The sequence below is a fragment of the Cardiocondyla obscurior genome, linkage group LG20 (genome assembly GCF_019399895.1).
Source record: "Cardiocondyla obscurior isolate alpha-2009 linkage group LG20, Cobs3.1, whole genome shotgun sequence".
In the NCBI taxonomy this organism is placed as follows: domain Eukaryota; kingdom Metazoa; phylum Arthropoda; class Insecta; order Hymenoptera; family Formicidae; genus Cardiocondyla; species Cardiocondyla obscurior.
This window is the reverse complement of record NC_091883.1, coordinates 3,990,561-4,014,365: the sequence shown is the minus strand read 5'-3', so window position 1 is coordinate 4,014,365 and position 23,805 is coordinate 3,990,561. Positions and strand designations below refer to the sequence as shown.

The window sequence follows — 23,805 nt, the reverse complement described above, 5'->3', positions numbered from 1 at the left end:
CGATACGATGAGTCGCAAGATCCTCTCTCTTTTTTTTTTCTCTCTCTCTCTCTCTCCTCGTCGATCGAACGGTAATTAATTCACACGGACGTTCGTGAGAGCATCGAATACGCGAAACGTTACGCCGCGACGCATTTGGCGATATTTGCATCGCGCTTTACACCAGACGGGAGTCGAAATAAACACATGCGCAAATGAAAGCTTTCGTTTTTGGAAAAATGTAATAAAATGCCGAACGTATAAAAAAATATACGCCCTCGTGTTTTTTTCATAAATCCGTGTTTGAGGACGCCGCTTTTCGATTCAAGTGCAGCGGCGTTATTTCCTATTGCCGGAAACGGTCTCTGTCTTTACTTTTCGGGCCAACAATTCATTTCGCGTCGTTCGCCAATTATACGATCGCGCGATTTAAAGCCACGGTAAAATTTGAATGCTTTTGCTCTAATGATCGCGATACCCGCGGTACCTCTTATTCACAACTTTACAACAACCTATAAAGTTCCGTGCCCTGCGAAATGTCTGCTGGTCAATCTCACTCCCGCCTCCGTACAAGGATCCCGGGCTTGCGGACTCATCCCCCCGGTTCTTTCCCGCTATCGTCTTATCCTCGCAATTCGAGCTCTCGCGGCTACATTCTTCAAACACGATCCGATCGAACGGACGGCCAAACAACTTTACACCTGTTTTATGGGGCACGATATTGTATTTAGAACCGCGATAGTGCACGCCACCGATCTTGAAACACCGATCGACAGCGGGGGAACATTACGACCGCGCTGGGGAAACATTGCCCCGCGGATGGTATGGGGATACAAACGGCCAACAAAACCCCGAAGTGTTTAAAAGATCGCAAACGCTAAATGGCTTATAGGTTTTGCGGTCCGCAGTTTACGGTTGAAAAAAAAAAAAAAAAAGGAAAAAAAAAAATTGCACGTAATTTATTCCGGTGCATCCTGAGAGAAGCGATACATTGGCTCGTTAACTCTCGAGTTTTAATTTCGATAAATGAATCGTATTCGGGCGACAACGACCGCGTTCCGATAACACTCGCGGCCGTAGCTGCATTTATTAAAAACGATTTTCACAATGTTGTTCGCGAAGTAGGAAAAGTGTACAGAAACAGTGCCGCCCGTGATCGAATTGTCTTTAAAGTACGTCGGTTAATATTTGCAAGGTACTACCGGAATTATAATGGAAAACGAAGCTCTGTTCATCTTCGATCAAGTTTCGGAATTAATTACAGAGTCGCAATCTTTCTGCGAAGCATTCGTTATGCAAGCGCTTTAACGAGCTCCTGCCCCCAGTTACTTTCAATCAGACGGGATAGTCTTTCTTTTAAACTGGTGACGGCTTATTTCTGCCCGCCCCAAGATCCGTCGACGACGCCACGCGAGACACGTCGGTTGAAAGCGCGAAAGCTACGATCGTAGTTTCGTGGCTCGCGCGCGAAGTGCGAGAACATCGCCTGGCGCAACCGGCCCGACTACTCTAGCGCGCGGAAATGCCAAGAGAAACAAAGTGCCGCTGAAATTTTTCAACCGGTATTACGACGCCTGGCGAAGCTGGACTCGGCGATGAAATTCAAGCGAGCGTTTAGGTCGAAATTTACATTAGCAATCTACTAAGGATATTTCCGTCTCGCCTTTTAATATAATTTAACTCACGTTGCGGCGCAATGTCGAGAATTTCCCACGTTATTTGCGCTCGCGGGTCGCGCCGGCGCGATTATGGGCGTGATAAAGAATTTTTCACGGCAACGTTTTATAACGCAAATACTGCGCCGCGGTGTATTTTTATATTTTAAATTCAAAGACTCGCCTATAATTCGTTTGCGGGGGCGCGGATGCAATTTTTGTAATTCGAAATAAATATTGTAATGAGCGGTGCGCAGAAAAAAAAATTAAAAATTAAAAAGGAAAAAGAAAAAGAAAAAAAAAATATCTTTGTAACATCACGCGCGTTTGCAGTAATATCGGCGAGAAGGGTAAAATTGGAGATACTTGGGCCGTTCCGCAACTTACACGGTTCAGATCTCACGGAGGTGTTGTAGCCCTCGCCATTTACATGCGTATTACCTTCTTTTACACACGCGTTACCGACTTGCGCCAGGCGCAGGTGTGCCTTATGAGACACACGAACGTCCACGAGCACCGAAGTTTCCACTGGCGCAGCGTCATCGTTCCTAAATAGAGCATGCGGATTTCTTTCTCTTCGGCCGGCACGTATCCGAGATACGCGGCTAATCCCGGAACGGCAAGCCCGCCGAATTTTCCTTGCGAACTTAAACGCAACGCAACGGTTTTCCGACATATTCTTCCGCGGGCGGAAACGGGGGGGAAAAAAAAAATAGGAAAAAAAAAAAGAAAAAAAGAAAACGCCGTGTTTCGGCTTAACGACGTTAACGAAAACGCGCAGAACTGTAACAAAACTGAATTCCAGGGCGAACTATTCTCCGCAAGTTGGGAAAAAAACAGCGACGGGCAACCAGTTTTATAACGGACTGTCGAGCTTTCCCGAAATTGATTTTTCTCCGCTGTTACAGCTGCTGGCGCTCGCGTACACCCCCTTCGCGTGCGCCACCCCCCTTCGTATTCCCACCGTTACTTTTATGTCATGGCCGCGCGCTGAATTTCCAGCAAGGGTTGTAAATCGAATAATCAAAACGTCAGAACCTTCCTACGTTGGAACACCGCGACCGTTTTGTACGCGGGTTTTAGCCGATGAAAACGCGATTCTGCCGTGGAAAATGGCGAGAATAAGGGCTTGCGCTTTTTGAGAAGAAAAAAGAAAAAAAAAGAAAAAAAAAGAATAAAATCTTATCTCAAAAAAGCCGCGTTAGATCGAAACGAATTTAACGTTGCCGCGTGTCTGCGATACTAATTTGTCTTCTCGTTCGGCTCGCTTCGTGCCGCGAGAGTAAATTTTAATTCAATTTTTACTACTTTTAATATTAATTTTTTTTATTTCGCTTTATAACGCAAACGAGCATCGGGCGGAGTTGAAGATGCTGCCGGTGACTTTAATGTTTCCACATGTTAATATATTTATTCGCTACGTTAACCGTATCATCGCATACGTGCGCGCAGTTTCAACGCCTCTCCTTTCTCTCGGGTGTCTTCAAAGCCGTTAATATCGAACGGTCTCGCAGTGAAATCGTGACGAATGTCAGAACGATCGGTCGCACTATTGCGCGAAGAACGGGAAGGGACATAGCGTTGCGAAGGGACGCAGAATAGGAGAGGAAAAAATGTAGGATACTGTGCATTCGAACCGACGCGAGACCCGTCATTGGCTTTATTGGCGTAGTAAAGTCCTATACTGACAAACGACCTATGGAGTATCGGCCACCTGGAGCACGTCTGAAAACGCAGTTAAACCCTACGTCTCACGCAGACGCGTCCGATACCGCGCATTACTTTTATCCTTTCAAAGGAAAAAAAGAATAAAAAAAAATAAAAAAACATCTCCCAAGATTCTTCGCTCGCTGCAGAGACGAGATGGAACTTAAATTATTATTTCGATGCATTTAATTATATTATATTCTGCATATTTTTGGAACTTTATGTCTATTTTTTATTTTTAACGTAACGAAACAGTGGCTGGTAAATTTAAAAACAATAAAAAAAATCGAAAAAAAAATTATTACGCCTTGCGCAAGATAATTAAAAGAGGATCGCGTTGTTAAGCCTCTGCCTGTCGCTCGCGACGGACAAACGTACACGGCCTGGTCGCGGAAATTCCGTGTTCGTAGTTCGCTGTTAAAAATTATTACATGTAAAACCGTCTTCTTTTACTTAGAAGAAACAAAAAGAAACGACGTGCGCGAAGCGCGCGCTCCGTAATGTCTGGCACAATAAAATAAAGCACGGGAGAAAGATGAAAAGAAGAAACGGGAGAGATGTCGCGTAAAGGGTATGCAAACGTTTTATTTCACACGTTCGACGGAATCGCGCGATATCCGACGATGAGCTATCCGAATACTATAAATCATTCTCGAGTAATGCGAGCCGTCTTCTGCCGACGCACGACGGAACATATCGGAATGAGAAAATACACGGCCTCCCGTAACCTCTCCAGGTGGATTCCCAGGAAAGAGTTACCGTTTCCCTTCACGCGGCCTCACGTCCCGCCGCCAGAAAGGTATCGCGGCGATTTTTGTATTCAGCGAAAGTGCGAGGTGCCATAAATCTTTCTTTCGACCGCGGATTGCCGGGATAACTTAACATCCCGAGCAATCGCGTTGCAAACCGTACGATTACGTTCTTCCTACGTTTAGTTATCTGCACCTGCCTCGCGAAAACACTACGTACCTCGTACGTACCACCAGACGAGACATTCGTGGCTCGCACGTAAATGACGGTGAGCATTCGTCGGAACGACACTAACTCCCGAGTGCGCGGATTTTCAAAAATGTGGGGTAACATGTGGCCGAGGATACCAAGAGAAATACCACGAAAGCTTAAAGTCCGAAGGGTCACGGGGGTCCGTGTCACGGAATCGCTACGTACAATAATGCCCGAGCGCGGAATGTCGGCTAGCGCGTGTAAACTCGACCGAGCGATGTGAGCTCGACTATAAACCTTCAACTGGACGTAAAATAGGTGAGAGAAAAATAACGAAATAATTATAATAACGAGAAGAGATAGCCGGAGCACGCGGGGAGGCGAGTAGAGAGAACGAGAGAAAGGAATCGGCGTAAGCGCAGTAAAATCTATCGAATCAGTTTAACGAGTACACGAGGGTTATAAATCAGTTGACGTTGTTTTTTTTTTTCTTTTTTTTTTCACCGGACCGCCGGGCGGACGGGGTGACACGAGAACGAGGGGGAGGACAGAAAGGACGGTGGCAGAGCGATACTAGAAGAGTAAGAGGCGATCCGGGCGAGTCGCGAGATCCGGGAGAGCGAGAGGAGAGAGCGAGAAGGGGACCGCGGGGGATGTGACGCAATAAAAGCCATTGCTGGCGGCGGGCGGGAGGGCAGATGCATTTTACGACCCGAAGTGCACCGACCGTGCAACCCGCCATCGGGTTTCTCCCTGGTCACCCTGTCCGTCCCCCTTTACCCTGCCCTTCCGCGGACTCACGCCTGACTACGTGCAGTTGAACGCGCGCCGGCCGCCCAGCGCGCGTCCGGCGAATTGATTTCAGTTATTTCCCGATCATGTAACTTGTCGAGGCTTTTACATGGACAATTGATTATTATTGCTATTCCGATATCCGGCGCGATTCGGCGAACGGCACGCCGCGCCGGTTCCACCACGGGGAACCGTAAGGGCGAGCGTCCTTCTCCGACGAGGGTGAAGGAGGAGGGGGGGGGGAGGGTCACTCCGACGCCGCGGATGGAGTCTCCGGCGTCGCGTTTCTTCCAATTCTGCACCGCTTGCCTCAGATTCGCCCGAGCGCGCGCAACCGGACAGCTGTTGCTGCGTCACCCCTCGTGCATCTCTCGCGGCGCGTATATGACATCGCCGGCAATAAATTCGCGCAAATTGGCTTGGATAGATAAAGAAGTTTCAACGTGGCCGTTTTTCCTTTGTCCGGCCGTTTCGTAAAATCGGTTTTTCGTCCCTGTTTCCGACGCACCTCCGGATTACCGGCGAAATCCCCTTTTCGCATTGGATTTCTCGGCCATTTGAAGTTTGAAATGCCGCACGTGAAATGCTCAGCGACCAGCGCGCCGACAAGCGTGCTTTGATGTTAAAGGTAATGCTGCGAGCGGAACGGAAGATCAAATTTGACGGGCGGACGTTAGAATTATAATCTCGATTGTCGCGCGATTTTTTTTTTTTTTTGTTCTGGAGAGAGGAGAAGAGAGGGGAAGATGGCTGTTAAATTGCGGATAAAGAGTTTAATTAACAAAAATATTACGGAATCCGTGATTCGCGGGATCAGCACTGTGCTTTGGTATCTCGAACCATTCTATTGGAGTCCCGAGCCTTTATCCCAATATGTGCGAAAGAAACGAAAGATGTAGTCGAGAAGAAAACGAGAATAAATGTTTTTTTCAACATAAATTTCAGTAGAATTTTTTTCCCTCCCTTTCGCAAGAACCCACGTGTTCTTGTTGCTTCCCCGCGTGTGCACACATGCCTCCGCACGTCCTCCGTATAGCCTCGTGCATCTGCGCCACGAAGTACGTGCGAAAGTCACATGATGCACGTGTACGTACGAACCTACATGCGACGACGGGCAACGTGAGTTATCGGGGCGCGTCATAGATATCGCACTTAAAACTCGATCACGGAACTCTAACTTCCCGGCATTCGTTTTAAGAGTGGTCAGTCATGACAATCGTGGTAAAAAAAATTAAAAAAAAACTAATTAACTATCTTACGTTCATAAATAAATTTATCATATTCTTATTTTTTTTTTCTTATTTTTTTCGAACAATTAGTGGACATTTTCGTTTCTGTCATGCAAAATAAATGAACTATTGTTTAAATCTCGCGATGGCATTGCTAAACTACATCGCGCGAATCGTAAGCTCGCGTTGTGAGCGGATCGCGGAAAGCGGGCCTAAATGAAGCGTCTACGAAGGGGGCGTGACGGCGTTCAAAAGCGCACAAGTGAGATCAAAGGTGCGCGAGCGAAACCGAAGAGTTTAAACCACGCCACTTATTCAGCACTTCGTCATTGTCCTCTCCAGCCCTCGCGTGTTCTTCTGTTTACCTTGTTCGTTGCACCCCGGAGGGTTATCTGCGGTAACGTGTAGGCACTTGTAGTGAAAAATGAAGGGTATCGGAGCCCTTACAAAGGTACCCGCCGCTAAACAAGGGACGGGAACGTATCCGAGTGAAAGAAAAGAGCGCGCGATATTAAGGGGCAAACGTACGTATTCTGATACAAGGGACGCGACGTAATATTATTAAAGGGAAACCGCGAATCGCTGTAATATGGAAAATCTTTAAAGTTCGCGGAGCAGGAGGGAAAGATTTCGTTTTACGTACCAGTCGTATAGTTATCGTTTCTAAAATAGTAGTCTGGAGAACAGTGATTAAAGCGGCGCGCGTAAAGTGCAGCTGTTAATAAAATGTTAGGTAGATGAGGTAAATGAGTTAAGACTTTACGGTCAATAAATTATAAGCTTTCATTATACGACCCGCTGCCTGCGGTTAAATCCGACCTTTATTTCCCTCTTTTATTCGATCGTGGCTCTGTCCCAAAAGCACTTGGATTTAAGTCAATTAGCGGCGGGAATATTAACGTATCGATTGCGACTGCGTCGCCGCGGGGTGTTTTATTCGACGGCGTGAAAAACCGGTCGGAAATTCGGGGATCCTCCGCGAGGATCGCGATAAGAAGTCGGCAAAAGCACCGGCGGAACTTACACGATTTAATAACGTGAGACTTGTTCTCGATGTACTTGCTCGGGGTTGGATAACTCGCCCCAGTTCGAAAGCCCTACGGTACTTAAACTCAAAGCACACATCGAGAGGTATTTGAAAAGTTTCCCAACAATTAGGATTAGCCGGGTATATTCCCGCCGACCTATAGATTCTGGGTGAACGTAGCCATAAAGCGCAGAATGGAGCGGGCGATCGGGCGGGGGCGGAGGGGGGACGAAGGAGATGGGTGGAGGATGGAAACGGGGCAACGAAGGGGAAACTCCGGCTGCGGGAGCTTGCGGCGAGCTTCACCAGCGGCGATACACATTAGATACCAAGTTCTTACAGCTATATCTTCGGGCGAGAACCGCACCAATATGAGCTACAGACGCGCGATAGTGCTACCTGAATACACGGTTGGGCGCTGGATTATTCATCATACACGCGCGCGGGCGAACTTCCTATCCTCTCCTCTCCTCACCTCACCTTTCCTCTCTTATTCCTCTGCTAACGCGCGCGCGCGGACAGATCACGTCTCGCTTAGGACGCAATTTTATTTGCTGTAACCTGCGAGTCACATCTCCGTGAAGTAATTTTCTGGCTGTCGTGAAGTTTTCAGCCTGTAATATTACTTCCAGAAGACGTTACGCCTTAATACTTGGGTAAGCAGGAAAACACAGCCACGGTGTTGAACGAGATTTCATGATTATTAAACTTCTGCGCCCCGACGGCCGATATTAAGCATGGATTACAGGATACGAAGCATAATTAAACCATTGCAAACTCGACGGCTTAACGTGCACGAAATACTCTTAATACCTAATACAATTAGCGAACGATTTTCTAAGTTCTCATTAATACCCACGAAAAAAAAAAAAAAAGGAAAAAAAAATAAACGAGAAAGTAAAATAAAAAAAAGATTATTTTTATATATAAATCTCGCTAATTCAACATTGATAAGCGCACGGTTCATTGAACGGCAACCGTAAATCTTTCAGTGTCGTCGGTAATCAATTTCTTTTCAATCTTTTACGCAAATCATTCACCTGTAAGCTTCGAGGTTAAACGGGCGTGCGCGCAAGGAGCTGCGGATATGCATTTCCGGTAAATCCATTTGAAAACCATATCTGTCCTACGACTGACACTTGGCGTAAAATCGAAAGTCTGTTTATATTAGGGTTAAGAATTTATTGCGGAGGAGCGTACACGGGTGTTTCCTGAGGCTGTCGCAAACGATGTGAATCTAGCGAGCGGCAAACGCGAGCCGGTACGATTTCGGTGAGGCACGCAAGAATGTATCGATCTGCCCTGACATACCAGTCGGCCACGAGATCTCTAAGGGCGACACCGGCTGGCATTTCGCACCTCATGAAGCGTCTTGAAATCCCCTCGCGCGACGACTTTACGTCGGCCGATTTCAGCCACATCGCGTATTGAACACATCAGTTGACGAAGATGTTACCGAGAAAAATATTTCTCGTGAAAAAAAAAAAAAAAAAAAAAAAAACCCTTCTACTGCGAGAACTAAAATTTCTTCAACTCTATATACTCCTTTTTTTTATATTGATTTCAACAAATAAAATAAATTTATCTGCGAGCTACATAAATAATTGTAAAGTTTACTTCGATATTAGAAATCGTTACGCGAGGGGCATTAAGGCTTTTGAGGTTTTGCGAGTCTCCGACTTTCTTCGCGAGCAATGTTTACGCGGAAAAAGAATCTGAAATGAGGAATGAACGGCTTTTGTTAAGCCCCGGCAAAGCTATGATGTCAAGAGCGAGGGGGAGGAAAATTCTCCAGCGCGAGTATTTGCGAATGCAAGTGAAAGGAACATTACGGTGCGTGATTGCCGTTTTATTAGACAAAGGGCGAGAACTGAACGTAGACTTACTCCTATTAACGTCTCTTTATCACCAGGCATTACATCGGAGGGAAATGAAAAGCCACGCAGACCCTCAAGTGCTGGCAGGGTCTTTTCGTAGACAATCTAAATTGTCATTGCACATCTTACAACAGGCTACGAGCGATTACTTTCCGCCGTGCAGTTTGATAATTATCGAAAATGTTCAATTGTTTGCCTAAAGGGCGAGTGAATATTTAATAAACAACTTCATAAAGCAATTAAAGCCTTAATCGTGTTTATTCGCTACAAAGTTAGCAAAAATCCTACTCGTATTTATTGTCAAAAATTTACCAACGAATTTTGCAGACTTTTAGATTTTGAATAATTGGCTGTTAAAATTAAAAACTTTGCCTGGAACATCCTGAATGTCGCGGGTAAGAAAAAAAAAAAAAAAAACTCGAGAGATTAAATTAGAATTTTTAATTTAATATAAGTTTTATACTTTTGCAAAATTTTGATTAACGCACGATTGAGATCTGAAGCCGGGTCTCGGGAGGAGGTACTGAAAACATGACGTTGATGTTGAGGAATGAACAAGATTCATCAAACCGCATCCGGCGAACGATGAAGGCCCGCCGCGGCTTGATTTCCGCTCGGCTGCTCATTGATATTCACGCTAATCACACGACGTTATCGATGCTGATGTATTTTGCCCCGAGATCCCGCCTTTTTATTTGGCAAGAAAATTGCGGGAGATAAACTTCGTGAAATATGCGCCTATTAATCATGCGGGAGTAGCGTAATTTATCGCGCTGGTAATGTAACAAAATACTGTATTTAATTTGTATAATACATCACGTAAGTGCGCCGTAAATGAAACATCCATTACGAAGGAAATGTATTTAGCGTAATACTGATGTTTCAAATTCCATTTGATTTGTATAAACGTCACGGGGGATTAATCAAAGTGTGTAATAGTACGGAGACCGCTTGTAATATGTTGCTTTAAAACGGCGCGTTTGCGAAATTGAAAGCGAAATATAATGTATTTTCATGTTGTATATTTTATCTACTTTTTTAATGCCGAAACGTTCGCAGAGCTCGCAGTACTCCAAAAAAAAAAAAAAAAATTATTTTAAAAGATTTAAAAAAAAAAGATAATATTTGTGGAACATCTCTGTCTATAGCGAAACGATGTAATTTTAAATGTACGAGACGTGAATTATTTTTTTTTAATTAGCAAAAAGTGCGGACGGATAATTGTTGGTTTTCAGCGACGCGTATTTTATAATCTCTTTCTTATCAACATGTCCACCGAATTCACTTAAATTTAACGACGATTACGCGCCAGTGCTTCTTCTACAAAATGGACTTGCGAGATACGTTTCGCGGTACAGCGGGTCCCCGTTTCGCTCGAAAAAGCCACAATGGGTGCGTTCAATCGCTTAAGTGCAGGTCGTGGTTTGTCCGCCTGCCTGCAAGTGAAAGGGCGGTATTCAAGTTTTCTTACTGCGACGAATGTATACGTAGGTACTGGACGTTACATAACTAATGAATTGTACATTGGTGCTTACGTAACTCGGAGGCGCGCGACTAAAGCAGAGGGAACGTCAGAAAGAGAGAGGGAGATCGGGAGGGAGACGGATGAGGAACAAATAAGGACAAAAGGAAGAGAGAGAAACTGAAAACTGGAGGGTTGAAGCCCAACGAATGCGCTGCATGAATAACATGCATTTATGCAGTGCCGACGCAATATGTAAGGACTCCTTCTCTCCTTATCCTCGAAGGACCAAGAAAACGCAAGCGGTACCTCCATATTTTAAGGGACCCCGACAAAGTGCTCGATCCACGCCCCACTTCCCTTCCCCGTGGCCCATGCATTTATGCAATGACGTAATAATTTCGCGCCTACGCTCCGCGCGGCATCACGCTCAATTTCCCGCCCTCTCCTCGATCTCCCGCGACGACACGTACGCCACTTGCGTTTATCGTTTATTTAATATATTTGATTTCGAGCACCTCTGCGAGTACGACAAATTGGAAAATAAAAAAAAATTAAAAATATATAAAACAAATTAACTCGCGAAAAAAATAAACGCGCAAAGTGCGCTTTAAGATCGCGGTATCAACCAGATAAATTTAAACGACGTTACATACTGCTCTTCGTATAGCAAAATTCGAAGGCTACGTTCGGAAGATAATTATCCCGGGCAGATATACGACGGCTATAAACGTAAACGATTATGGACGTGCTTACTGAGACGCGACCAAGTTGCTCCGCGCCGAGATTCCCGGCTATCACTCCTCTGTGTACTATACTCAACTGCTTAAGTTATGTGTGGCGGTTTCTGCGGTTTCTGGCCGCTCACTGGAGTTTACACTAGCAAAGGTGCTCTGCTAACGGTATCAAGGCGCGATAGCACGTGCCACGGAAACACTATCCTACCGATTGTTCAACGAGCCCGATGTGACGTCACCTCCGGCGCGAAGTCTGCGGGTTTTACGTGGAAATTATATTTTCTCGTCAATCGCGCCGCCGGGAATCTATGCTTCGTCATATTTTAATTATCGCTCCGCCCGTCTCGGTACATTAAAAAAAAATATCGTACAATTATAATTAACACTATCGCCAGGACCAGATGTTAACGAATTTCCCCTCGCTTTCGAGGATCGCGCGAAAATTGCAACAATACTTCATCCGCGCGAGATGACCAATTACATAAAGCGAATCCGTGATTTGTCACCGATTAAATACCATTTTCTGGAGAAGGAAAAAGGGGAACGGCGCGAGGAGAAATAACAGAGGAGGAGCTTCTCGTTAGGATCACTTCCGGATCGGGAACTTTGCCATCTTAGCCACTGAGACACGCGGGGTTGGGAGAACGCGGAGCTATGTCGGCGCAAGAATCACGGCGCAAATCAAAGTAATTTGTCGGTCACGCCGTCGTACGTCGTCGTACGTAATTTTAATTATAATTCGTGATGCTGCATAAGCAACCGACAAACATGTTATTCCGTATAAAAATAATTTTGTAAGAATGTGCATAATTTTAACTAAGCAATTTCATCAATTTTACATAGGTTTCATTGCAATAATAACGTTGTTTAACGTTATTTAATATTATTATCATGATAGCACTTGTTCAATTCTTTAATGGCATAAAATTACATACGGCGACTCCTCTCTTCCTTCGGCGAAGAAAATTGTAGATATATATTATTCAATTACACAACTTCCTTTGTACTCTTTTCCCCGTCCGTTATATACCCACGGCAATATACTAAAACAGTAATTTTCCCTCCCTAAATAAGAGTGTTTTACTGATAAATAATCAAGGGATATTCACGTCTCGGTTCACTCGGTAATTTTACAAATTACATACGCTTGTAATAGCACGGAAGAATATTTGGAATTCAGTAATGAGCCACGTACAAAGCGCGGTTTTCTTTAAATATCTTAGGACGTTCCGCTCTATTCATTAAATATTCACTCGAAGCCTTTTAGAGTGCCGCCCCCGCCGTCCCTTTTCGCCTCCACCAACGATTTGTCCCCAATCTCACATCACGTCGACCATCGGCCGCATCGGCGACGAGCAACAAGCAATGGCCCCGTGACGGTGGGCAATTTAAATTTTCCTTACGTACCGCGATATATTTCCTAGTGAAATAGTATAAAGGGATTAGCGCACCGCTCGTTGATCAAGAGGATAAATAGGATCTTTGCCATTCACCCTAAAGTACTCCGCAAATCATTACCGAGGGGTCGACTTTCCGAAAAAAAAATCACACGACTTTAAAACTAGCTTAAAGGCTGCGCATAATATTTCAAAATACCGAAGATGACTCAACATCTTTTATCATCCATCTAAAATTCGTGCATTCTACTATCCGGACATTCGGAAACAAGCCCTTCCGCGCGAAAAGCCGGATGATGTATACGAGTCGAACCTTTAAAATATTCACGGTGTCTTTCGGTCAGGAGCTCGTGCATTTTTACTTGTCGCGGATAAATAATGCGACGTGATAAACAGAACCTGAATTAATGCCGCCAGCCGGGGCCGTCGAAAAACAGGAGCAGATCGGCGCGTCGCAAGCTTTATTCCGAGGGAAAAAAAAATGCTCCTTTTTTTTTTCCCCCCGTGATATTGCGTAAGTAATGTCGGCGTGTCCTTGCATCTCATAAGCATCCGCGTGCGAATCTCGTGCGAGCGGAAAGAAAGACGGACTTGACATATTGGCGCTATTACCGGTATTATTACCAACGAAAATTGGAGCCGACACCCCGCCGTTTTTCACCGTCGCGTTCTATTTTAAAAAGAAGCACCCGCCTTAATTTACATACGACTAGAGATTACGCGGCGCGCGTCATTAAATTCGGGCGTTAGTTATTTTTTATTCTTCGATCAATTTTAATAATCGCAGGGCGCAAGAAAAATTAATATTTAACGCAACTCGGCGGTAAATACGTGCGAATATTTCACAGGGACATTTACATTGGGCCCGATCGACGGTGGACGACGAATCCTACGCAATCCCCTTCTGTGCCGTTAGTGCAAGCGCGCATAACAGAAATATTTTAAACGATAGCGCCAATTAAACATAGTATTCCTCGCGCAAAGCAGAGAATTTTTCAATCATACGGCAGTAATCGGCCAAATTTTATCCCCGCTCTCTTCCATTCGTTCGCTAAAATTGGCTTACAGGGGTACGGGGGTTCAAAGTGAATATTTCCAATAAAGTACAGCCGACTCTCACTCTCTCTCTCTCTCGCGTCGTTCATTTATAAAATGTATCTTCGGAAGAAGCGAGGCGAAATGTAATTTAAACCTGGCGGACGAGCGCGTGCCGCGTCGCTTTGGTGGGAGCGCAATCATACATATACATATCCGAGTGGAAATTTATCTACCTAATCTGATTTCGCAGCTAATTATTAGATCGCGCAAATTAAATATATTTCTTAACAAGCGACAAGCATTAGTCCTCGCCATAAATTACAAGAAAGTTATATTTAGTGACTGTCTTCATAAAGAGAAGTCATTTAAAAAAAAAAAAAGAAGAAATAAAATCTGTCTATTATCGGTCGTCCCGTTACTGTCCAGCGCGGACCGTGTTTCTAAACATATCTCTAAACGTTTTTTGTCGCGTACTTGTTTACTGTTTTGTGCTGACCTACGCAAAGCTCGCTCGACTGCCGAAATCGCCGGGAGAACAGGTTCTCGTCTTCCGCTGCCCGCGCTTCCACCAACATGCGAACTCGGAATGCGAGGACCTGCCGGCCGATAATCTTAAGCAACACTTGACTGTCGAATTCGGCGAGCGAACCGGTTCTCGCCGTCCGCTGCCCGCGCGTCCTCCACCTACCTAGCGAGCTTGGATTCTTAGAACGCGAAACTGCCGGCCAGATGTTGACACACGAATGTACTAACACTATCGCGATGGTCGCGACGCTCGCTCGACTGCCGAATTCGCTGGACGAACCGGTTCTTACCGTCCGCTGCCCGCGCGTCCTCCACCTTGCGAGCTAGGATTCTTAGAACGCGAAACTGCTGGCCAGATGTTAGCACACGCAACACTACCGCGACGGTCATCGGGCCCGGCGCGCGTTAAAATAAGTAAGGAAGCGCAATAGAATAGTTACGCGGCGAAAAATATTTAGAGTAGTTTTTATAGCTCGTTATTAATTAGAAATAATTATCTCCTACCTAACACGTTTCGAGGGTTACATTTTTGGCTCACTGCTGGGCAGTTTTGCTAGACGGCCACGAGATGAATTACGAATTGGCTAATTAATCATTAGGTAACGATGAAAATCAATTTCCACGCGGGTATATATACATATAATTTTTTTTTTTTTTTTTTTAACTATTCTTTTCAGCGAATACTATAGATATAATTAACGTAGATCGAGTTATTCATCCTCGTTTTATAAATGCGCCGACGATTAAAGCAATATCGATAGGCATGGTCGAAATACCGATGTTAACGCAAAATATTGCCAATTATCTTTGCGCTTCGCATATAACGATTAAAAGTCAATAAAATCTTGTTTGTCGGAACGGCATTTTCAACGAAAATTTAATTGTGCTTAATGGTCAATTCCGCAGCTGTACAGCCGATACCTTTTTTTTCCCCCCATTTTTTTTCCCCCATTTTTTTTTTGTAAATATCCCGTCGGAAAAAAAAAAGATTATTATTCGAGGTGAAGTTGACAGCTACATCATATTCCAATATCGAACTCAAGGAGGTCGAGATGCGACGTCGTACTTACGAAGTACTTCGTCGCACCGTATATTCATCCCTCTTCCCGGTATAGGCTAATATTGATGGCTCTAAGTGAAATACATTAAAGTTTTTGAATTTCATTAGAAGACCCTCCCCCGCGCGGGAGCGCACTTTGATGGCGGATGACATTTATGGAGAATCACGCGTCACCGTGAAATCGAATAACAGGGCGAATGACACGCTTCGCCGGGTGTCGAGTGATTATGTTTTCTGTACAACCGGATCGCTAATGCGACAACACGTATGCCGACCGCACCGAGGATGCAAATAAACTTAAATAAAACGAGCGAATCGTACGACACGTTGCAAGCGACTAGCACCCGTCCGCTTGTCACCGCGAAATGCTTTTTCGACCCCTAACGTTTTTTCCCCCAACGATAAAAATCTAATAATCGCAATCGCGCGCCTCCTTTTTACAAGCCTAACGCGGATTAATAATTATCGCGTAACACGCTCGCGAAGCAGGACCCTCGCGGCTTCCGGGTGGGTGTATTACAAATAGCCGCAGTCACGTGCGCCACGTGTCCGGAAAGTAATTTAAAACTTGGGGGGTGTTATCGCGCGACGCGCCTCAGCGGGCGATGTTTGACTTGAAAGCTTATGGTTAAGTCCCGGTACGTAATAACACGCATGCACGTCGTCGTCCTACGAAGTTCGTAACGAGCGCGAACGTACGTAGGGCCTTCGTGTACCTTTGCCGCGTCCTCGCTTCCAGCTTCGTCGTCCGCGCACCTACCTTCCCTTCTTTTCTCGCCGCCGCCGCGCGAATCGACCCTTTCGCGATTCTCACATCCTCCCCGGCCCGTGTCTCGCCCCCTCGGTCTATTTCCACGACGGAGGATGGATACTGCGAGAAAACTTTGGCGCGTTCAACTTGACGCAATATCTGTGCGGGCTCGTATAACGTAAACAACGTGTCAGTATCCGCTGTGACATGTATACGGCGGTTTCCTCTTATACCGCGCCGCTGTATATTCGCGCACGAAATGCACCTTAACGAAAAGCTACACAGACCGTGCATTAGATCTTGCGTTATCATTTTTTTTTTTTTTTTTTTATATATTAATTTTTTTATTTTCAAACAAAGTCACATTGCGTTCGTAAAAAGATTTAATTAAACGCGCAAAATAAATTTCCCGGTGGACGGAGTATTTTAAAATACCGGAGGTGACTCGATACCTTTAATCATGCACCTAAAATCGTGCATCCTGCTATTTGAATTATCGGAAACGAGGGCAAGGGTGTCGCAGCGGAAACGCGTGCACGCGGCCTACTATTTCGATCGATCTTCTAGAGATATAGAAATAAGGGACGACCGACTGTGAAAAGGGACGAGCGATTACGAACTAAACTCACCGAGGATCTAGCTTGAAACGATACGGAACTTATCCACCGAGCGATCTTTCATCGCGTATCGGACCGAACGGGTGCGCAAGCATTGCGTGGGAACAAAAAAGAGCGTAGGAAAAGATTGAAGTCGTCGAGGAAGAAAGGGAGGGCGAGGATGAAGGTCGTATCCTACTATATCACTGTATCCAGATCCCAGTTGGTACCTCGAGACACGTTATTCAATTACGGTCTAAGCGGCGCAACGTCGATGGAAGGCTCCGTTCATCCCTTTCTCGACGTTCGTAACGGGGCTACTCGAGGCCCGTCTCTTATCGTCGAAATAAAATCGCGAATAGGCAAAGAGCACGAGCACGCGTACTTATTTTTATAATTATCAATATTTCTCTTTCAATTATTTCTTTTATTCTTCTCGAGATCCCGAGCGGATTCGCGCCGCCGGTATGCCGTCCGCGTGAGATTTCGGGACATAGGTCGAGGACGAAAGCGCGCAGATGGGCGGAAGTTACGCCGTTCGGATAAGGGTTCGATGTATTGAATTATAAGCTGCGTAGCGCTGATTGAGAGCGACTTTGGAGCGTAGATTACGCGCGAACTACAGCTAAGAGGATCACGCGCCTTGACGCACTACGCCCGGGCGCTCGGTGCGCCCGGAATTTCCGGCGGAGGGCCAAAGAAATTTCGATCCCCGTCGGCGTTCGGGTGGGAAAGCCTATCGGCGACTATATGGGAAGACGAGCCGTGTAACGCGTTCGGTTAACGGTTAGTTAGGTGAAAACCTCGAATTTCGGTATTAACGCGGATCACGAGTTAATATTGGATACGCCGGCGTGGAAAATTCGGCAAATATTTGCGAGGATTTCAATGGAATTATTAATTTTAATAATCGCAAAAGCGTAAGGAGAAAATTAAATATTTAACGCAACTCGGCGCAAATACGTGTAAATATTTCACAGGGACATTTACACTGGGCCCCCGATCAACGGTTGCACGGCGTATCCGACGCAATCTACTTTTGTGCCGTTTAGTGCAGGCGCGCGTAACAGAAATATTTTTAACGGCGGGGCTAATTAAACATAGTATTCCTCGCGCGGAGACAGATGATTCGAGACGAATCAAGCGTGCCTTAGTAACGCGTTGCGATCTAAACATTTTCACGAGCGATGGAGCGCGGTGAAAAATCGTTCGCGTATATCAACCGGCGCCTCGCGGTCGAAGCATATAAGAAATCGTTAAGAAAAATTCTCTCGGCGCCGTGACACGTCGCGCGGCGACGCCGTCGTTAAAATAAACGAAGGGAAAAATGCGGCGATAATTCCAAGGGAATATACGAATAATTATTTCGCGAAGCGCGATATCGTCGGCATGCTGAAAGTCAATCACATTTTGTTCTACATTATTTAATTCGCGAGTTACGGCGAGCCATCTGTCAAAGCATCTGTCAAATGGCCATTACACAACGCGATATCAAATCATCGGGAATAAATAAACAATTAGTCATGCAAGCGTAATAAACGAATGCTTTCAGCGCGAGGGTGACTACTGTCGCTCAACGCCCGCCGTTGCGGTTGGGTGTATCGGTTCATCTCGCCCGCTCTAATTTCTCCCCGAGGCTGTGTATCATTTGGATCGCATCAAGGATAACCTCGCTCAGGCGAATTCCGCGATTAATTATGACCTCGCGCGCTAAGTTACGCCGGGAAACACATTCGAGGGGATGGAACAAGACGTTGAAATTTTACCGGCGTACCGCGGCGCGTTATACGCGTCGACGTCCCCGCTTGTCTCTCGTTCTGTCTTTCTCCTTTCCCTTCAGTTTCGCGCGTACGGGCGGATCGCATTATTTCGCGAATGAGATCGAATTAGATATCGGTACGGTCGTACGGGCGCGTCACTGCGAGAACGACGGTGGATCGTCGCGGCGATTTTTTTTTTTTACAATTAAAATCACGCGTCACGAACGATTTATTTTGCTGTGTAAAATTTGTATTTACGGTATTCGTAGCGTTATTTTCGCCGGCGCCGGGTCTTCCTTCCGGTCGTCCTCGATCTCGGCAGGAGTGAGCGGCGTCCAGCGAGGTCCACGTCATCTTTTGGATCGCCAGTCTTTCAGTCCTCGTCGGCGGAATGAACGACAGAGTCCTTAATCCATGCAGCGAACGAGACAGGCCGCTGACGAAATGTTCCCCGCGCACTTTATTTCACTCGCGTATTTCCAAATTTATTTCCTCAAAATGGAATGAGAATCACGGCCGCGACGAAGACAGACGGACGCGACGCGACGCGGATCTCTCTCTCGGACAGTGGCGGTTACCGGAACCTACCGAAGAAAATAGTAATGGGAGCTCCCGGATCGGAAACTCCCGAAGCGGAGCGCGACGCCGGACGCTTCGCGCGCGCTGCTCTCGCTACGTAACCTTGTCGTTCCGAAGTATTTTTTCCAAGCACGAAATTAAGTACGAAACGACGAGTGGCGTAGCTAAGGTTTGCAAAAAACGATTGCCCGTCCTCGACTCGACGAGGTCGACGCTTAGTCGGATGCGGGAATACTTTATTCGCGGTAAAAAAATTCGCGTAATTGCGGAGCGATTAACTGACGACCGCGCGCCCGAGACTCCGCAACTAGACTGAAGTGTGTCCTTCTTAAGATTTCGGACGTTAGAGGGAGAAGGACGGAACGAAAGAGAAAGCGAGACAGCAACGCTGACTAACCGTTGTCCATCTCGCACCGAGTTCTCGGAAGCGCCGAGTTCTCGGAATCTCGCTGCCCAAGCCATCTGTTTACGTTTTTTATGCGCTCGGCGAGGCTCGAGGCTACTTTCTCTAAAATAAAACACTCGAGGAGTTTATTCGTAACTTTCAAGCTCCCGAATCGTCGTCGTTATAAAACTCCTGCTCGAGCGAGCCTCAAAAATATTCTAATAACCCGAATCTTTTTTCCGTTTCGTACAAATTAATTTCTTAAAAGAATTACGCGAATCCTCGCTTTAATATTATTTTATACTTGTGTTACTACTCTCTTTCTTTCTTTCTTTATTTTTTTTTTTTTGTAAACCATAATTCTTTTTAATGATAATGCGCGATATTTCGACCGAGTGGCGTGCTTGATTAGCGTTTTAATGGAGTGTATATAGCCGATGTATATGACGTGAAAAACTGTAAAATTTGCCGACTATGGTACTCCGTCGTCGTGATCCGGACGGTACGACATTTTCCCCAAGTATACTTTCTGTAGTTAAGAATAAGTGATCCGGAAAAGCATTTCGGGTAACGCGTAAGCCTGGAAACTTTGCACCGTTTCCAATATGACGTAAAAGGTCTTTCAAAGCATCGTAGCGTCGTCACGCCCCCCGGCACTCGTGCCGTATAGTAAATTTCAAGTATCATCGAGCCCAGTGGCTTGTGATAAATTTGTCGTTTAACTGCCCAGTTAGAAACCATGACTAAAAATGTGTGGCCGTAAATCTTAAAACGCCCCGAGGAAAGAACAATACCTATCATTTTTTTTTTTACGATTTGATTATTATTCGGCGTTCTAAGAAACGTATTATAAGCCAGTTTAATCGATTAATAAATCTCTGCGTTAGTTAATAATTTTTGAGGGACGATAAATGAGGTTAAAAATAATTACCTGCCTAATTAAACGGATGGCACGTTATCGCGTGTCTATAAGACCGTAACGAGCAGAATCGACATAATCGGCGTGGCAGTCAAAAAGTGATTTCGTAAAATATAAAATGTATTCGCGGATATCGGATATTTTTATTGTCTTCGAAAAGTATGTTTCCAAATTGGATACGGGATACTCATTTCTATATATCCCGGAATCGTACTTTGTACGTCGGAAATTTTACGTCCCCGGGAATAAGCTTCGACTCGAGATGATCGCAAGAAGATCTATATATTCAGAATAGCTGGTACAGTGCATTGGTGCGCCGTAAAATCACTCGATTCGAAAAGATCGCCCATGGGCGGGAGCATGGGAATGGCGGAAAGTAGGACCTTCTTGTAAAAAAAAAAAGAAAAAAAAAGAAAAGAAAAGAGAATGGAGAATGAAAGGAGAGAGAGAGTGGGCGGAAACACGAAGATGGAAAATACCGAGCGCGGTGCAGATATTCGTAGGTGTGGAGAAACAATCTGGGCTACAGTCGACGCGATACAGGACAATGTAATTTTTTTTTATACCGTTGTAAGAAGATTCGTAACATTAATTTTATATAGAAACCGGAAAAAATTATGCGCGCGCTACGTGAGTTATTTTTTGGGAGACACATATTATAATTTACGAAAAGAAAAAAATGTTGCGACTCACCAATCAGCACGAGATTCAATGAAGTTGTAAGATCCTGCCGGTGGCTGTAACATAAAATAAAATTAATGTAGACATTTTAGTATTAAGATAAATTAAAGTAAAGGTAAATCTTTATTTTTATAAAGATTTTTTAAAAGAGAAAAATTTATATTTACTTATAAGTTGCTCCGCCGATGTATGATGCCCTTCCTGAGCCTGCTCCTCCTCTCAGATGGGACGTGACGAGTCATCCTTCCGCGCCGCGCACAAGTCACTCGCGAATATCCCGACCGTGATTTTAAAATTCGCGAGAATTACTAAACATTGTCGCGCGTTAATTTTCGACGCTGCTGTAACATAAAAAAAATTCTGATTAGAAAACAGGTTACTGACTTACCAATCTGCATACAGCGGAGTTGTTGAGTTCTGCCGGTGGCTGTAACAGAAAAAGAATAATATCAATGTAGACATGTAAATTATTTATAAAATTAATTAAAGAAAAAAAAGTAGAATTTTTTATTTAACAAAGATTTTATTAAATAAATTTATCCTTACCTAAGAGTTGCTCCGCCGATGCATGTGCCTCCCAGGCCTGCTCATCCGCTCAGATGGGACGTGACGAGCCATCCTTCCGCGCACTGGAAACTCGCGAAACGCATTCCCGTGAAAAATTAATCGTAAGAAAAAACGCCCGCACACTTTTCGGAACTCCCGAGGCGACCGACGAACCGGCTGCGGTTCGTGTATTGACTAATATCGGCGTACGACTCTTTTTTTCACTAAACGATGCGAAGCAGCGGAGTTTCTCTTGCTCTGAAACAGATAAATTGAGAAATTATTTTGTAGATATTAAATTTAATTAAATAAAATAGTAAAAGAACTTTATCAAAAATCTAAAACGTTTTATTCCGATGAAAAATTGATGCTTACTCTGGGGTTGCTCCGCCGGGGCAGGATACCCTTCCTGGGCCTCCTCCTCCTCTCAGACCTCCCGTCAGGATGACCAGCTTCCTCGCAGATTCGTCCTCGCACTGCTTACCTGCAAACAAAAAGCCCGGATGATTAATTGAAGCTGCACGTGTCTACGCAACACTTCCGAAATAAAAAGATTACTTCGCGTATGGATATATCTTACTTCGAGGAGAGGAGACGTAGTCGCACGTGCTCTCCTTACACAGAGAATGCGGAGAAGAAGGTAGTCCCCGTGCCGGACGATTTTCGTTGAACGCAAATGCGAATTATTTCCGGTACCGACACACGTGCTTGCCGTTCAGTGCGTAGTACATACGTGTATGCTCGCGCGACCGCTGGAGAAGGACAGAGCGAGAGTGGGAGTGGTGGGGGAATATACCTAGCGCGAGTCACGTAGGCTCGCGCTCGCTCACCCCCGCCACCCCGCCTCCCCCCGCGCCTCCCGCGACTATCTACTCGTTACTCTCGTCTCCTATCTTACAAAATTGGTGGGTGACGCATGAATTAACTTTTTAATTAGTTCAATAAGCTCAATAATTAACAGTTAATTAATTTTTTAAGATAAGATAGGAGTAGATAAAACGGAAACGGCCAAGAATAATAAAGATAATAGAAAAATTAGAAGATCGGTAAACGTGAAACTTAATATACATATACATATTCAGAATAACTTGTACGAGGCATTGATGGACGAGTAACGAAGTACGAGAGATAGCAAAAAGTAAGACTCTTGCGAAAAAAAAAGAAAAAATAGGAAAATGAAAGGAGAGAAGGGGCGGAAACACAAAGACGAAGAATACGGAGCGCGGTGCAGATATTCGTAGGTGCGGAGAAACAATCTGGGATACGGTCGGCGCGATACGGGACGCCGACGAGGTCCGGGGTCGGTAAAGGGCGAAGGCGCCCGGGTATAGGAATCGGAAGAGAGTAAAGAAAGGGTCTACGGAAAGTGTAGTCTAGAAACTTTATCCACTTTGCATGCTGATGGTCACAGATTCGGGAAGACAAAATGGCGCGTGGTAGCAAAGGGGTAGAAAAGAAGAGGAAAGGAAAAAAGAAAGGAGAGAAAGCCGGCTGGTGGGCGCGCGGATCGCGATTCACGCAAAATCGATTCCCTTTGTGCCTCACCGCCCCGACACAGCCGCCACCGCGCGCTACTGCCTTCTTCGTGCCTCCTCTCCCTCCTCTCTCTTACTCTCTCCAAACTTTGTAGCCAATTTACGAGCGACCAAGTCAGCGCCCTTCGATTTTACGCTAATCCGATGCCGATGTCGTGCCATAGACGAGGCAAACCTCTCCCTTTACGCCGAGCAAGGACCGAAGGGGATTTCATTTTCCGCGGTCCGTGCTATTCCTTTCCCAACAGGTCTGTTTCAAGGTAACCGCTTCCCTTCGCCCTCCGACTCGGTACTCGGCACCCTCCGCCGTGCCCGTGTTTCTTTGCACTCTCCTCTCTTTCAGTTTAACCCGCTTGTACGCCGCCTTTCCTTTCTCTCTCTCTCTCCCGCCTCCTCTTTTCTCCGCCACGATCTTGTCTCTCGTAACTCAGTCCTGACGAGCATCCGCGGTCGTTCGAGGAGGTAATGGGGTTTACCGGGAAGAACCGGCGGTACATTTCATCCGGTGTGGCCGATCGAGTTACAGAATTAAGTTCAACCGTACCGGAATAACGACCGGGCCTCTCATTCCTCTTTCCCTCCCGTTGTTCGAGCTGCTCTTCCACTTCCGTCCGGTTTCGTGATTA

At 45.5% G+C, this 23,805-nt stretch overlaps 1 protein-coding gene across 4 annotated transcripts in view; it reads left to right on the top strand.

Moving 5' to 3' along the window:
- Bru3 (bruno 3) overlaps positions 1-23,805 on the top strand; it is a 535,780-nt gene that overhangs the window by 258,093 nt on the left and 253,882 nt on the right. The window lies entirely within an intron of this gene.